This window comes from Lycorma delicatula, chromosome 6 (genome assembly GCF_047948215.1).
Source record: "Lycorma delicatula isolate Av1 chromosome 6, ASM4794821v1, whole genome shotgun sequence".
Classification (NCBI taxonomy): domain Eukaryota; kingdom Metazoa; phylum Arthropoda; class Insecta; order Hemiptera; family Fulgoridae; genus Lycorma; species Lycorma delicatula.
The window spans coordinates 155,209,181-155,224,427 of NC_134460.1; the positions used below are offsets into that span (position 1 = coordinate 155,209,181).

Genomic DNA, 15,247 nt, shown 5'->3' on the forward strand with positions numbered 1-15,247 from the left:
TAAACGCCAAATATGTTGGTTTGTTTTTCTTTAATCTTTCTTCTACTATTAATCTGAGGCCTAAAATTGCTTCCCATGTCCCTATACTTTTCCTTAAACCAAATTGGTCTTCTCCTAACCCTTCTTCCACTCTCCTCTCAATTCTTCTGTATAGAATTCTAGTTAAGATTTTTGATGCATGACTAGGTAAACTAATTAGTTAAACTGTATTCTGTATTCTTCACATTTATCTGCCCCTGCTTTCTTTGGTATCATGACTATAACGCTTTTTTTGAGGTCTGACGGAACTTTTTCATAAATATTACACACCAGCTTGTATAATCTATCAATCGCTTCCTCACCTGCACTGCACAGTAATTCTACAGGTATTCCGTCTATTCCAGGAGCCTTTCTGCCATTTAAATCTTTTAATGCTCATACATACAAAAAAGATAAAATGTGCTATTTAACGTACAAAATAAATTCCTGATGCTGAAACCGATGACAATTATTTTTGAAGTATTGAAATGTAACTCATGTTTTTCTTAAAAAAACTAGTTTAATGAATTCCCTTCATTATTAAGGATCGGTTGTTTTTTTCTGGTTGCTATAGAATTATAATCTTTTCTAGGATGTGGATTGTGTTTTTTTCTGTGAGTTTTCTAAAAATTTTATATAAAAAAAATTTGAATCAATCAATATAAGAAAAGTTTATATTGTTCTATATAATCAAAAAGAGTTTATAATATTGTATTATGGGTAGATGTTTTTAATTAGACAGACATTTTTAAGTTGTAATTGGAAAGTATGCTAGATATTATAAAATGTTTTTCTGAATTATTGAAATTACTAGGAAACAAAATAATTGTAGAGATAGAATGTAAAGACGTTACTTACAACAAAACACTTTCATTTTTTTAGATAACAGTACAAAAATACATTATAAGAGATATTTAATTGGTTAATTACCATTAGGTTTACAAACTAAAAATAAACTAATGAATAACTATTGCTTCATTAGTACACTGAAAATATAAAAACATTCTTTAAAATTAATGACAAAAAAAATATAGTAACATTACAAGAGATATTTAATTAGTTTCTTATCCTACTGACTTGTATTATAACTAATCAGACTTTTATAAACAAAAAATTAAACTTTGTATTGAATTATTATAATAAGGTTTGCTAACTAAAAATAAAACTAATGAATAACTGTTGCTTCATTAGTATATTGTGAAAATATAAAAACGCTCTTAAAAGTTTAAAGTAACAGTTCTATACATTATAGTTTTACATAAATTTACAGTATAATATTATTTTATTAAAAATATTAATTTGTTGACACCTGTCTTCAAATTTTTTTAAAATTTCTTTTAAATTTCTTTTTACCTTAACATGTTCTATTGCGCTCCTCGTTTTCTGCATAACTGAATGAAAGACCATCATAGAAGGACCAAAAATCTTTATCTTAACTTCTTTAAGCTCCTGGAGATTTTGATTTTTTTTTGTGTCACTCTTTCTCTCTCTCTCTCTCTCTCTCTCTGACAGAGAGGTTATCTCTCTCTTAGAGAGATCAGGTTCAAACCTACTAAACGTTAGTTGCTTTTATACGGATTTAAAAACTAAACCATGCATACTGATATGCTTTGGTGGCACCTTATTTCTCAGGAATGGTAGGCCTGAGTACATAATTACACATTGTTTACGTATCATGCTGATCCAATTGGACCATGGTGACGTTACTTTGTTGTTAATTTTATTACAACGCACTCATTAAGAAAATAAAACTCATATTTGTAATAGTTTTTGTAAATTCCATAGATAGTAAATTCGTATAAAAAAATATTGAACAAGATTTTTCATTTCCTGGCATATTTCTGTCTTAATTCTTTGATTTTATTTTTTTAATTATGGTTTTTAATCCCTTTTTGTTCTTTATTTTAGTGCAAAACAATGTTATTATGCCCTTTATTTTTCACTAAACCTTTGTTATTTCACCCATTTATTTTTTAGTTCACATTTTGGTTTGAAATTATGAAATTCCACAAAAACTAATTTAAGTACTTTTATTATTATTCAGTTTAATGACGAAAATTATATAATTAACTAACTGGACGTGATGTTGACTGAAATATGTGAATATACATCTGCTGTGTATGTAGCAAATGTTATTTTAACTGACAGTGGTGTTGAAGAGGCCATTTGCCGAATTAATTCTTTGATGGGCCCAGAATATATTCATCCTCTTTTAGTGAAGAAATACTCTGCCATATGGTGTGGTTTTTAACTAAGCTCTTCAATCGTGTATATGTAACATATAACTAAATTAAACTAATGTAATTTATAAAAACTAGGAAACGTGGAGAACAGATGTGTAGCTTGCCTTACTCCAGATCTAACTTAAAAATTGGCTTAGAGATAAAATTATTTTTTTAACATATGGAATTCTTTTTTCGGTTTTCATATTGTGATCGTTACAGGTTCCATTTCCTTATAAGCTGCCTTGTTCTATATTACCCTTCAGTGCCCTTCTGTGTAGTAGTTTTTGTTTATGCAGGTCATTGCTATTCTTTCGAGTTTTAGAATGCTGTGTGGCTTGTTTGGAATATAGTTTCACTACTTTATATTATTACAGTTGGACGACGACCGGTAATGTTTGAGTTTGGTGGCTATGAGAGGCATTTTTTGTTGTGTGTGTTGTTAGTGAGGTTTTGTGCTGTTGACAGTTTGTCGATTCTATTTCTGCATGTGGTTTTCTTGTTTAAGTTGTATGTGACTATTTTTCCAAGGTATATGAATTTTTCTACTTTTTTAATCTCTTGATTATTTACTGATATTTTGTTTGTAAGTGGAAAGTTAGTTAACATCAGTTTTGTTCTTTTAAAAAGAGATTTTTAAGCTTATTCTGTGTGGTATCTCCAGTGGTGAACTTATTTATGTTTTGGCTTCTTGAATGCTATTTGCCAGGAGGGCTAGATCGTCAGTAAGGCCTAGACAGTTTAGTTTTATGTTTTCTTTTGTCTTGGTATTTATTTCATACCACTCCTCATTGCGAATTCCAAGGCGCAATTGAACAGTGGGGTAGTCCATCTTCCTGTATCAGCCTTGTGCATATCATGAATGGGTCTATAATAGTAGTGACAACCACAACCTTATGAACCACCAGATGGTAATTAACACAAGACTGTTAAATTGGCACCATGAGAAAGCAAATAGAGCCCTCTACAACACAGGAAGTATTTCAGTTCTCAAATCATCTTCATTAAATAGTACTGATGTTATAACAAGTTACTAATGTTTTATTCTTAACTATACATTTTATAATATTTGGCTAAGAACACATTATCCTGGTACGATAAGCGCTAATTACATTTTAAAGTGAGTTGTTGTGTTATTGAATAGTATTAAAATTGATAAATCGCTATTTAAATAAAAGATATTTACCAAAGCTATATTGCTTTCCCCACATCAACAACCAACTCTATGATCTTTTAAGGAAAAATAATACTTTTTATATTGCGCCTACTTGTGTGCTCACAGTTTATTGTTTTATCTAATTATCTATAAAGGATTATTTCTGTCGCTTAATTAGCAATGTCAATATTGCATTCAGTGTATATCTATTTTATTGCCAACTCTAATAAAAAATTCACTAGGTGATTCATAACTATCTCTGCTCATCTGTCATACCCTTATTCTTTAGCATTTTGATTTTATATTTTCTATATACGCAGTTTATTGTTTAATCTGTTCTAAAAATTTTAAGTATTAAGTTTGTTTTATCTTTTGTAATACTTATTTAAACATTGACATCTGGATAATTTATCTTTTAATTTAATTCACTTTCTTAGTTAAAAAAAGAAGTAGGGTTATGTTTTTAACTGACCAAGGCTTAGCTTTACAGAAATTTAATAGTCTTAGCAGTATTTTTGGCATATTCAATTCCTTTATTCAGTTTATTGATAATGAAAACATCATTAACGGATAATGAAAACATCATGCAACAGAATCGGTTTTTGATAATCAGTCCTTTGAAACTGAGCAGATATACAGATATTTCCCGTAACACACAAATAGCATTGAAAATCGTGAACCCAATTCGCTTGTAGGAGATGAAATTTACAAACAAATCAAAATAACATACTAAGCAAACATACAAAAAAGATAAAATGTGCTATTTAACGTACAAAATAAATTCCTGATGCTGAAACCGATGACAATTATTTTTGAAGTATTGAAATGTAACTCATGTTTTTCTTAAAAAAACTAGTTTAATGAATTCCCTTCATTATTAAGGATCGGTTGTTTTTTTCTGGTTGCTATAGAATTATAATCTTTTCTAGGATGTGGATTGTGTTTTTTTCTGTGAGTTTTCTAAAAATTTTATATAAAAAAAATTTGAATCAATCAATATAAGAAAAGTTTATATTGTTCTATATAATCAAAAAGAGTTTATAATATTTCTTCAAGTTAGGTTCTGTGTAAAATCAGAAATCATGAATTTAGAAAAGAAAATCAAAATCAGGGTTCCAGGGATTGTAGAATTAACATAAAACAACATATTACAGATAAAAATAACGTAGTGAACTTACATTCTAATTACCAAGATTTATGGTTTCTGTGGGGAAAAGTAAGTGAGGATTAAAAACGACTAATTTTTTGTTACTTTAGATTTAATTACATCGTATTGCAGCAAAGAGTTTTGAGACTTGTTGCCAGGTGAATTGTGCTACTTACATTATATGTTATGTGTGATCTGTTGGATATTACATTGTTGCAGGGGATTTATCATGTAAGTTATTTGTATGTCTGTTATGTTAAGTGATATATCCATAATGGTTGTAGGTGACTTGACTTGAATTTTAATTTTTTCTTTAAATTCATGTTGCCATCTTCAGGTATAACTTGGGAAAGTGAGGAGGGTAGTTGTTTCCCAATGATTTTTCTGAACCAAATGTGTGATTGCTTAAAGGCATGCCAGGTCTACTAAAATGCAGGCAGTATTAAGCCATACAAATGACACTTTCATTCTGTTCATTAAGGAACTTACTACAGTGAATATTGTACTCTCAGAGTACAAAATATTGCTAATGGTGCATCTTTTACATCAGGTCGTTTATATATGTCTCACTTAAAAGAAAAACTGGGATAGATAATAAAGAAACTAATTAATTACTCCTTTTTTTTGTAAAATGAATGTACGCTATTCACCGGACTGCTTAACTCAGAAGTAGTATTATTTGTTTAGAAAATCATATTTTGGCATTATTATCTATATTTGTTTACTTTGCAATCAGTCTCATGATGAATATGATTTGTATACACATTTATGTTAATTATCAACTGTTAAATGATAAACCACTCCAAATTTAATAATTACTTAGTTTGTAAAACTTAATGCTTTCAATTATTCTTGCAACCATCTTCAGTGACTGGTGTTGCTGTTCTTTCTCTTGGCATTTATTATGTATTATGGGTAGATGTTTTTAATTAGACAGACATTTTTAAGTTGTAATTTGAAAGTATGCTAGATTCAAATTTTCTATTTATTTAATACAACATTGTTTTTTGTTATGGAATATTTTATTATGTTAAAGCGTGTTAAAATATTTGGTGCAATGGTTTTCCCATTTATTTAACTCATTAACCTGAATAATTTTTTCAAGGATCTCATTAACGAGGGTCTAATACAAAACATCTTTATATTTCTTAATGGTCAGAACTCATTAAAAATGTAATAATGTGTGATCATTTTCTCATAACAACCTGTGTAGTTTGTCCTTTCTGTAAGTCTGGATCTTGCCTCATCTGTGTGGCCATTGATGATATTCAAATACCTTCATTTATGTTTAAGAAATGTGTTTTTTTCCACCATTTGTTCAAGTAATCGTTAACATTTACATTATGTTTGTTGGAAAATATTTTTCTTATGGAATTTTGTTTTTTTCTGTTCGTAAAAAATGGGGAGACTTGACAATAAGATAGAAACTGAATCAAAAACAAAATTATATAAAGAATTTATATTGAAAAAATGGAATTATTATCAATGTAGTTAAATAAATCTGTAGAAGATTTTTGCAAAAGATTGTTAATTACAACGATGATTTTAAAGTATATTATATTGAATGTACAATCCAGAAGTAATTGCAAAAGTAAATATAATAAAAGGATCTGATGGCAGCGAAAGTGTAAGAGGGAGAAATAGGGAAATTAAATTTAATAAATAAATGTACTTTAAAAAAAATTTCAACATTTCATAAGAAACCAGTGCAGAAAATAGAAAAATAAATGACTTTGTTTTAATGCGATGTTAAAATATCTAGAATAAATGAAATATGGAGAAAAAACCTTATTTAAGTTTCTCATAAATGATGTGAAATCTTTAAAAAATAAAAAAAAATTGTAGAAAAAACTAAGTGCAGAAAGTACAAACTAATCATTGTACAATGCACTATACAGCCTTATTAAGAACCTAAAGTTTTAAAAAGAACACCAACTCGCTGTTTGATGTTAGCCCATCATATGGATCTGTATGATCTAGTACAGAGGCTAGTATAGCTACCATAGAGATCCTTGTGATTCAGTGTCAATGTATTTAAGATATTGTTCATCTTTATGTATGTGTAATATAGCTATATACACATTAATAAGAGCTTACTGCTCTTATTAATATTGTTGAGTTTGAGGTAGTGAGTACAGTGACTGGGTTTACTATAGATGGCTTTTAACTGTTCATTGTATCCTAGTTTGAAACTGTGTCCTATTTGACCATTTCAGAACTTTCAATATATATATATATGTATATGTATATGTATAGCAGGGATGCTGTGATTGGTGTTTGTATTTGTCTTTTTCTTCTGAAAACCATATTGTATTCCAATTTTTTTAAACTTATGAACTATTTCCTCGTAGTCTTTGTTAATGTGATTTTTTAATGTTTATGTTTGTTTTTATTTTTATTTATTTTATGTTGTATTTTTTGTTACCGAAGAGTTTTTTTATCGGGATATTTTGGCTATATTTTTATTAATGTTTTGCATTCACTTCATACAGTAAGATTGTGTCAGCATATTGATGTTTGTGTATTATTTTGTAAGCTAGTATGTTGTTTGTGAATATATACATACTCATAAACAAATATGTTTCTAATCAGAAAGCATGCTGTAGCCCTTCGTTTATCCTACAGCATTGATAAAACTGTTTTACACTAGGATTTGAAATTTTATCCTTATAAAATGATAATGGTGCAAAATCTAATAGAGTATGATAAAAATGAGAAAATTGGGTGACATATTGTGCAAAATTTATTAACTTGCTTACCAGTGAAATGGCCCTGCTGATGGGTGATGAAGTGCATTTTCATTTATCGGGCAGAGTGAACAAACAAAATTTTCATTATCGGTCTGATAAAAATCTTAACAGTTTCGTATACATCCTCTGAACAGCCCATGTGTAACCATCTGGTGATCTCTGGTAAGCTTTTGGAATCATAGAGAATTATTTCTGTAAAGAGGAACTACAAGTGGTGATAGTCTATTCTAACGGATATCTAGTGATGTTGCAAGATCTTCTTGCTCTTGAACTGCCTTGTTGTATGATCGACATGAATGCAGTGTGAAGCAATTGATCGTATTGCCAGAGCATCCACGATGATGATTTGTGAGATATTTCAGGTCATGTGATTTCCAGAAGAGGAGATGTATGGCCAACATGTTCTAAAGGCCTGCCATCAGTATGCGACTATTTTCTCTGGGATACCTGAAGTCTAAAGTGTTTCATTAGCAGATCTAATAGAATTAATGAACTCGATATCTCCATACAAGAAGAAATAGGAGCGATCTCAGAAAAAAGGATGAAAGCAGCAATGCAAAATCTGTGGGACAGACTAAAACATGGTGGAGGACAGCTGTGTGGTATTTAAAAAATTAAGTTATGCAAATAATCAATAAATGGCACGAATGGTAGGAGTATTTCTCTTGACTTACTCTGTATAAAATTATGAAATGCACCTAAATGAAATTAACGCATTTATAACAGTTTAAAAAAGCCAGCAGTGAATTCCATAACTTTCCTAGTCGGTCAAGTTATGTAATCCATTTTTCAATTCAATCATTTTAAGCTCAGTTTGCATCTTTATGATAAATGATTTGATGAATGATGAATAATTACTTTTTATTGAAAAACAATAACCGAAATTGTGAATTCATTTTTTTTCACATCTTTACATAAAAATATTTATTTATAATTATATAATACATAGGTAATAAGAAAATTGAAAAAGTGTGTGATTATTTCTATATTTGTGGAGGAATTAATGAAAGTTTTACGGTGGGACTATTTTTTTGTTTCTTGATAAATGAAAAATTTTTTTTTTTCATTTTGGGGGCTCCCATACTCAAGGGAAAGCATTCAGGTAAAATTAATTTTTAATAAAATTGTCCCTCTCTGAATGGTGATAAATATAAAAAAGAAACTTTAAAAGTGGTTTAAAAAGTACAATAATACAGCCATTATTCTAAATAAACAAAGTTGTAATTTTCTAGAAAGGGGGTTTAGCTAATTTTTTTTCAAAAAATACTAAAGAATTAATACTATCAAAAAATTAAGAATTCTACATTTTTAATGGAATGGGGGTAGTTTACAAGATGGATTTAAATTTTTAAAAAATCATTTTAATTAAAATAATATTTTTTGTTTTCACAGACCATTGGAGAGAGTGGGAGGGGAAAAATGTTTAGTGGTTTGAGCGCTTACTGATATAGAAAATATAGATTCAAAAAACACCTACAAACTATTGTTCTGAAGCAATATATAGCTAAAAAAGGAAAATATATTTAAGTAATTTTTTGAAGAGGAGTTGAATATTAATTAAAAAGTTTTGGTAATTTGTGATCTTGATTAAAAAACTTCAACGCTTATAAAAAAAATTGTTTGTTAAAGTGCCTGATTAAAGATTTTAAATTTTGTTAAGGACAAAATATCCCCACCCTTTTTTTCAAATTTTTGCAAATTTTTTAATACATTGTTTTCCTTTGAAGGGACCTAGTACCATGTTTGAAGAAAATTGGTTTATGGAATCTCCAGAGTTATTAGACAAAAAACAGAACAACATGTATGCGTATGTATATATGCAGACAAAAATCTATCTGACAAAAATACTTTTTTTAGACTGGAGCAAATTTGTTAAAACAATGTCTCAAGCCACAAAACTTATCTTGTTTTACTGGTCTATATATGAGGCTTGGCTGATAAATTTTGTACATATATACATAGCATGGGAATGAAAATAGATATTGGGATGAAATAAAAATGGATAAAAGTATAATACCTTACCTACAAAATGCTGTATTTATTTTTCAATATAATCCCCATTTATACTGGTACACTTATCCCAACGTGTGACAAATTCATGTGAAAAATTATGGCGGTCTTTCTCGAATCCAAGTGGTCACAGCTTCCTTCACCACATTGTCGGTGGTGTAATGAGATTAGGACTTTTCTCAAGTCGTTACCTTCTTTTATTCTGCTGGACTAAGTTGTCTGTTTTTAAACTGATTATGCATCTGATGTAAACAGGTGCATCTCTACTTTTTACTACTTGATTATTTTAATATCTGATTTAGGCATCTTCTGAAATATTCTTTTTGTTGAAGATATCTTTTGTTAGTTGATAGGCTTATTTTAATATTCTCATTCGCGCTTGATTGGCTTTATTTATCTAAACCATTAATTTGGGTTATTTCTCCCATATATTTAAATTTGTTGAATTTATTGATTTTCCCATATTTTGTTATTTTGCAACTTTAGGGAATCTTGGATGGTTATGAATTCTGTCTTTTTGGTAAATGTTTTTAGCCATAGTCATTTTTTTGAGTTTTCCATATCTCTTTCTTAAGTTTTTTTCTTTGCTGTTTGCATGATTCTTTTGTAATTCTGCTGCAATCAAGCCATCACCTGTTACCTTGTTTATTTTCTTGATGAGTTTGTCTATTTTTATTTCCTTATGTGTTTTTGATTTGTCAGTTCATATTGCTGAATTTTGGAATTGAAATCTTACCTTTGGTTCGTCGTAGTTTAATAGTTTTTCAAAGTTCTTGCTAGAATTTTGTTGCTGTCTTTAGCATTTTTAACATTTAAATTTGGATGTTAATATTTAACAAAAGAAAGGTTTTTGTGATTTTCTCATGTAAAACCTTGCACATTAAAGTCGTCTAATAATAATAATAATAATAATATAACAGTCGCTGATCTGTTAATGTGTGTTGTAAGTCAATTAGAGTTGCAATTTATTTTTATTTTATAAATTATACAAATAATCATAAACATATTTAATTTGTAGCATTCATATTTTGTTTTGTATTACAGGATTTAGTACAACTGAAAGAGGAACCGCTAGATGTTATTAATGGTGATATTGAAAAAGATCCTTTAGCAATTGAAGAGACCAACTTGGTTAAATTAGAAAATTTTAAAGTTGAAAATGAAAGTGTCACCTTAAAAAAGGTAAAAACTAATTCAGTTTTTAAAAGAATAGTATAATATTGTGAATAAACTTACTTCTCAGATGGCTCAGCAGCTCAATATAAAAATCGTAAAAATTTTGTGAATTTAATGTATGATGAGGATGACTTTGGTCCAGGGGCAGAATGGCATTCGTTTGCCACATCACATTAAAAAGTGCATTTGTTGGTTTTGGTGATAGTCTTAAAAGAAAAGATTAACATCAAAAGCAAGTTTACAACGCCCATAGCAAGATCAAGTAACAACAGTCACTCAGCTTTATTATTAGGCTTGGTCAAATATTAAAAATATGAATTTCATATTTGTTTCAAATGAAAAGTATTTAGCAAAACGATGGCAATCTAAGGTACTCAGAAGTTGCGTGCTTTTTTACCAGTCAGGAAAGGATATTTTAAAACAAAAATTATTTCCAGAAATGAAGAATATGAACAACTTAAAGTTTTGCACGAAAGAGAAGTTGGTTTTCCTCAAATTTATGATATAAAAGGTTTTGTCTTGTGCATTATAATGGTGCTTTGTGGTTAGTTTGTGTATTATCTAGAAAAGAATCAACAGAAGAAGCGGAAGTAAGTTTTCCTCACTTTCAAGGTCCATCTCCTTTTTATGTTTTTCCAGCACACAGTGATATTCTAATATTACCTCGACAGGAAATACTAACAGAAGTTAATCCGTAAACTGTTTCTGGACATAGATACACATTATCTGAAAAGGAAATTACTTGGGCAAATGAAAAACTTCATTTGGTATTTCAAATAACCAAATAAACACTTTTAAAATTTAACTCGATACTAGAATGTTCTTGGTATAATTTTTAAGTAGCAATAATTAAAAGCCAATGAAAATATCAGATTACATTTATTAAATCATTATAAAAAATTTAATTATTTAGAAGCATTACTTTGAAAAATTAATTAGTACGTTACCATTCTCTCTTTTTCTGATTAGGTTCTGGAATCGCTGCAAGATATTTCTTCAGATGATGATATATATGAATATAAATGGAGTTTAGTCTTGTACAGTCTCAGGTCGACCATTCCTGAGATAGGCAGTTAATTGTAACCCAATACCAATATCCTTAATCTAGTAAAATTCAAATCTGTATAAAAGTACATATCTGTACTGCCTTTACTAGAATTTGAACCTTAGAACTTTCTTTTAAACAGATTTGAATACTAGATCATTAATAACTGTTTCCTTTTGCGGTTGAGTTTCAAATATAACCAGACATCTTAGGAATGGTTGACCTGAGATTGTACATGACTAAATTTCATTTACGTTCATACATATAATCCTCTGAAGTAATACGTTACATTCCAAAGATTAATTAGAAAAAGACAGTACATTAGCGTTATTCAATACATAAGTGCTGTTGATTTATTTTATGAAACTATTGTTAAAATTAATATAAACTAAATATTATTTATTTAAAATAACTGCTACTGGAGTGAAACTGTTAATTTAAGAATTTATAAAACTTTAATTTGAAATTCTTACTGATTTGCCTTACTTTCTGTATACTGTGTAAGATTTTAAGATTGTCAAAATGTACAAATCACGAATTCCGTAACTGTAATTATTTGGAATGGAATGCAAAGTTGGCAGGAGTCTATTACTCCCTACTTTATCGCAGAACCTGGACAGAGTCCCTTGCTGCTGGATCTTTCTAATCGGGCTTGTTTTTAAAAGGGTTATTTTTTTTTAATCTCGGATCTAATTTTTCAAGTTTTGTCTATTATTATTTTAGTGAATTTAAGACGGATTTAATTGCATTCCAATCCGTTGTTAAACCAGCGTTATCGAACCCATTTCATGGGCCGACCGCGGAAGGCTAGGCTTATAAAGCCTGTCCTCCCGACGTAATTCCCCTTCAGACCGTCCACTGAAGTCCTTTCGGTGCTAACTCTTTAATAGGCTAGCAGGAATACGCCACAACGGGGCACTAGCTATAAGGAGGGAGCAATGTGTCCCCTTTTCCGGAGGAGTCGCAATTGCTGGGTTATTTTATCTTACTGTAAGTGTAACTTACAGATGATGATACCTATTCGCGATCGCGGTTTTGGGGCGGCGATTTTCTGGAAAGAAGTAAACAGTAATTATTCTTTCCACGTAATTTATTAACCTTCAGACACGCGTGTGTCTGAGAAGGGGTTGGGGGGGCCGCGTGGCTGCAGTGAAGAAACCATTTGTTTTTGTGGTGGCTGTTGGCATCTGCAACAAAAGAAGCAGAACACCTACACGAGAAAAAAAAAAAAAAAAAAAAAAAAAAAAAAAAAAAAAAAAAAAAAAAAAAAATTTAATTTTTACTTTCCTTTCGACTGGCAGGATGAGACGGCACGACGCGTCGTTCCACATCCACGTTTCTCCCGTTTCTGAAACTAGAGTAACAGAACAAAACACACGCGAGAAAAAGAAAAAAAAAAAAAAAAAAAAAAAAAAAAAAAAAATTTAATTTTTACTTTCCTTTCGACTGGCAGGATGAGACGGCACGACGCGTCGTTCCACATCCACGTTTCTCCCGTTTCTGAAACTAGAGTAACAGAACAAAACACACGCGAGAAAAAGAAAAAAAAAAAAAAAAAAAAAAAAAAAAAAAAAAAAAAAATTTAATTTTTACTTTCCTTTCGACTGGCAGGATGAGACGGCACGACGCGTCGTTCCACATCCACGTTTCTCCCGTTTCTGAAACTAGAGAAACAGAACAAAACACACGCGAGAAAAAGAAAAAAAAAAAAAAAAAAAACCGCGTTTTTTTTCCCCTTTTCTTTTCCCTTTTAGACCGCGTTTTTGTTTTGTGCGCGACTTACCGTATTTGAAGTCTTCAAACTATATAACTCGCGAAAAAAAAAAAAAAAAAAAAAAAAAACTATTCACTCGCGACCCCGGAAACGCGTCTGACGCACTATTCCGTTTATGGCTCATGCGATATGGAGGCCCCTAAGCCTGGTTTGTCGATTTTCGGCTACCGCACCGCACCATCACGGTGGTTCGTCCAGTACGGCGTGAGGCCGCTTCCTTACAACTGTCGGAGTTGGGTCCTCTCTGCAGATGTCCCGAAGATGACTGTGTTCGGACACAGCCGCTCTCCCGAACAGTCTGCGCGCCTGCGCCACCCCCACCTCGGACACGGATTGAAATCTCGCATCAGATCGGAGAGTGGCGTTCCTGACGAACCACGGAGCTCCAAAGATCGTCCGCAACGCGATGTTTTGGACGGCCTCGATCTTCTTTTGAAGCGAGGAGCTCAACATTGCCCCCCATGCCGGGTAAGCATATGTTAGAATCGGCAGTACGTACAGCCGAAAAATGAGAAGCTTAGTTGCCAGTGGGTATGGGCTGGCACTGTTCAGCACTGGGTATAGTGAGGCTCTGGCGGCCTTAGCCCTCCGGGTCGCATAATTTACATGTTCGCCGAAGGTAAGCCGCCTGTCCAACACCACCCCCAGGTACTTAACTGTTTTCTCAAAAGGGATTTTCTCCCCTGAGATTTCCAGCTCTCTGGTCGGTTTTCGTGTCTTGCATGTGAACATCACGGCCACCGATTTTTCACCGTTGACCCTGATTCTCCACATGTCGAGCCACGGTTCCACTAAGTCCAGCTGCCTTTGGAGCCTCCGGACCGCGTAATCCACATTTGCGGATTCGTAGAAATATGCCGTGTCGTCTGCGTAAAGGGCCGTTTTGACCCCTTCCGACAGCGGCATATCGTTCACGTACAAAGTGTACAAGAACGGGGAAAGTACTGCTCCTTGGGGAACCCCAGCGGCTATTTCTCTGGTGGAGGAAATCGTTTCCCCTACGCGCACGACAAAATGTCGGTCTAGCAGATATGACCGCATCAGTCTGACATAGCGGTAGGGGATCGCCGATCGCGCTAGCTTATAAAGCAGCCCGCTATGCCAAACTTTGTCAAAGGCCTTGGCCACATCCAGAAAAACGGCTGCAGTCACCCGTTTCCTGTTCAGGCCTCCGACAAGGTCGTCTATTATTTTTACCAGTTGGAGGGTGGTTGAGTGACCCTCCCTGAACCCAAATTGCTCGGGCCGCACTTCTCCCTCCATGTATCGCCTCAGTTTTTCAAGAAAAATCCTCTCGAACAACTTAGACAATACCGGTAACAGGGAGATTGGCCTATAATTCCGTGGGAAAAGTAAACTTTTCCCCGGTTTGGGTAAACATACGACTTTGGCCGTTTTCCAACAATTCGGGAAATATCCAACGTACAAAATGGACGTGAATATCACCGAAATTGCTGTAATCACGGAGGCCGGTATGTTCCGGAATGCACGGGCGCTGATCCCGTCGACACCCGGGGCCTTGTCGGGGCTTGTGGCCTTAATGGCTGCGGAAACTTCCGCTTCAGTGACTTGGTCAATCTCTAGAGGGGCATCCTCCACCTGTGAGAAATAATCTACAAGAAAGGATTCCACCTCGGTTGTGTGCTCGTCGTTCGGGGAGGGAGGGGGGTTTGGAGTGAACTGCTCCTCCAAGGTATCGGCGAATACCTCGGCCCTCTCCGCCTCCGAGTATGCAAGAAAACCTCGCTGCCCCACAACCGGATGGCGAGGCTTCTTCCCTTCTCGCAGTCTCCTGTTCAACCTGAACACCGAGGAGATGTCGTCAGAGACCGAGGCGAGGTATTCGTTCCACGAATCCTCTCGATGGCTTGTCAGCAGTTGTTTTACCCTGTCCGTTTGATTATAAAAGGCCCGCTTATCAGCGGGGGACAGGGTGATTCGATATCTCC

The 15,247-nt window shown here is 32.7% G+C and overlaps 1 protein-coding gene across 5 annotated transcripts in view; it reads left to right on the forward strand.

The window, feature by feature from the left end:
• LOC142326390 (endochitinase-like) overlaps window positions 1–15,247 on the forward strand; it is an 83,740-nt gene that overhangs the window by 51,811 nt on the left and 16,682 nt on the right. For 2 of the 5 annotated variants that reach the window (XR_012756768.1, XR_012756769.1), the window contains exon 2: window positions 10,348–10,485. The exons of the other annotated variants lie outside the window; for them this stretch is intronic. The gene's annotated coding sequence lies outside the window, so the exon portion shown is untranslated. The remainder of the gene's footprint in view (window positions 1–10,347; window positions 10,486–15,247) is intronic. 5 annotated transcript variants of the gene reach the window in all.